We start from the raw sequence: 3,055 nt of genomic DNA, 5'->3' as shown, positions 1-3,055 counted from the left end.
ATAAGTAATTAATCTACTGATGCACTGATTGAAGATAATTATCTGATAGAATACATAAAAAAAATAGTAAATTGGATATACACCAATTTTCTTCTTTGAGTTAGTGTACATACATAGGTTTCCTTAATAAAAATGGTGTATATTTGTTTTTCAGAATATAAAATTTGGAAGTTTGAAGTTAAAATACTGATTCATTGCCCCGCCACCAATATTTTTCCCAACGATTGGTATCAAAGAAGGTCCCTAAGAAGAAGCTTGATTGCTTAAAGGGAGATCCATTAAGATGAGTAGTCAGGAGGGAGTATCTTCTATGAGAACACCTTTTTTTAATGGAACTAACTTAATATTTTACAATGTATTGTAGCGACTACCACCACCCTCCAAAATTTTTCCGATGATTTAGTTTTGGAGCCTTCCTTTCTATTGACATGAGCTTACCTTTGACTGTCGTCAAGTATATATGATCTGATCAAGACTTATTCTTTTTATCTATGCTTATGTTTGGTTGTTTTCATACTTAACTAATCTTTTGAGTCACAAGCTAGCCTTTTGATTTGACCTTGCAACATCTCTGGGCTTGCTTCCAGAAACTGCACAATCCATGAGGGCAAGCTAGCCTTGATGACGGAAATTGTGAAATCCTCATAGGAAGCTCAACCTTGAGCTTGAGAACTGCGTAGTCATGGATGTCAGCTTAGCACTAAGGTCAGAAACTATGCAATCCATTCCTTGAGTTTAGAAACTGTGCAATGCATTGAGATGGAAAGTTGTCCAGTTCCCCAGAATTGTGCAATCTTTCCCAGCAGTGTGCATGGAAAGTTTCTAGAAAAAGAAAAAAGAAAAAAAGAAATCCCTATAAACTAGGGATTCATTATTAGTTTCCCGAAGGTGGCACAATCACTATTTTTAGAAATTTCCGCCAAGTGTATCTTTTTCCTTGATTTTAGGCACGTGCATCATAAACCCCAATCTACCAAAATCTATTTAATAGATGCCTCTAGATCTCATTTTTACATTCGATCTTAGATCTCTAGCATTCTCGAGGATATTAAAGAACCTTTGGTGGAGTTATCATTGCTTTTCCAGGTAATTTTTGCTTTTGTCGTGTTTTGCTGCTTATTCTGTTGCTTTTTGTCATTTCGTTCATATGAGTGTTGTTTTTCTTGTTTCTCTTCATGGTTATTGACATTTTAACTTGTATTAGCTTGTATAAGTGTTGTTTCAGTTTTTCGTTTGCATTTCATAAGTGTCACATTGATTTTCTTGTTTTTGCACACCGATGATCATCGTTTTGGTGACTCTCCTAACATGTTTGTTTTTCCTCCCATTTGTTAAGTTTCTGCACTTGACTCACATTTTGTTTTTCCTCCCATTTGTTAAGTTTCTGCACTTGACTCACATTTATCCATCCACACTTAGTAGATATATATCTTCACTTTCATTATCTTTCAGATTTGCTTGTTTCCCACACTTCCACCATGCAAATTTGTACTTTCCCTTGACCAGTTTTCACCTTGCCCAATTGGGCATTGCACAATCCAGAAGCTCAATCTAAGGCTTGGCCTCTGAGACTATGCAATGCGTAGTACACCTGGCCCAATTTCACATTGCATAGTTCTAGGGCTTAGTCTGCCCCTTGGCCATTGAGACTGCAATGCGTAGTTTCTCCCAGTCACTGCTTAGACTGGACTGGGCATTGTGCATTATCAAGCCTAAAAATGCACCTTGGCTACTAGGACTGCACAATGCGAAGTTCCCACAGCCAGTCTCCCCCACTTGCTTAGAAAATTTGCGCAATTTTTCTCATTAGTGCACGGGTTTGCTGCCTAATCTTGTTGTGAAGATATATTTGCAAAAGGATAATGTTTTCTTGCTATGAGTGTCTTTTTTGTCCCATAGGTACCATATTTGTTGAGCACCTCTCCCCAATGGTCACTATTACCATGGCACCAAGAGAACATCTTCAAAAGATACAACTGAAAGCAGTACCAGGGAAGCAGTTAAGCAAATTCTAGTAAACTTGCCAGTATACTCAAACACTCAACTTTATGTAGAAAATGACTCATATCTTACATGACAGAAAGTAAATGAAGCTTTTTCAGCAAAGGAATTTGCAATAGATCTAGAGGATCCATAGGTATAAATTAATGTCTAGAGATAAGGGCTATAAAGGGTTGCATGCAGATATCCAAATTTCCCATGTGTAGATGCCATCAGCTGGATTGTCTCACATATTGATGTGAATACCATGAATTTGAGCAGTTCTAGTAGATGGAGGCTTTCTACTTTTCTGGTAGTAGATTATTGATGTATGTACCATTTTCCTGAGCCAAAAACACTCATAGATTCACTCTTCTATACCACCAACAACTATATGGGCACGAAGGATGTTGTTAAGAGTTGGGTGAAGGAGCCATCAAAGTTTTGATAGACACCCACCAACACGTATAATACAAGGTCTCTTAGGAGGACATATCAACTATTGATCATCTTAGCTTGCAGAATCCACATTCAACAGGGCACAAAGACCTTTCCGGAAGGGTGGGGAATCTCTCCGAACTAGCTTTTGAACAATGGGAAGCCTCTTAACTAGTCATATTTGTTGGCTTAACAGTTAAAAATCCATGTAGGCAATTCCATGAATCCTCCCAAGGGTGGGAAAGCAAGATTCTACATGTATACATATTTACTGGATGCAATCTGTTCACATAACACATTCTTTGGTACAAAATGCACTTCTTCACCTCGAGATCCTGCCGTGCACATCCACTGCAAGATGCTCTCAGATTGCAACCATCGATGGGTTATGGAGAAGCTAACTAACCACTTCCTCATTCTGCTATACAAGATGATATTTGAGGAAGAACAACCTTGCATGTCACCTACGACAATGGAGGCAATATCAGAGATCGCATATTGGTTTGTCTCACCAAATGTCACCTTCCATGGAGTGTTTTTTGCCAAGGTATGCCATCGAAAAGCTTGTCATGAAAGAAGTGCCATATCATCTCGCCACAGGGTTGTCATCTGCTTTGCACAGGGAGAAAAATTGTAA

Source organism: Pinus tabuliformis, chromosome Q (assembly GCF_031772625.1).
Source record: "Pinus tabuliformis cultivar Carrire ecotype Pingquan chromosome Q, CPIR1, whole genome shotgun sequence".
NCBI lineage: Eukaryota > Viridiplantae > Streptophyta > Pinopsida > Pinales > Pinaceae > Pinus > Pinus tabuliformis.
This window is presented reverse-complemented; position numbering follows the sequence as displayed.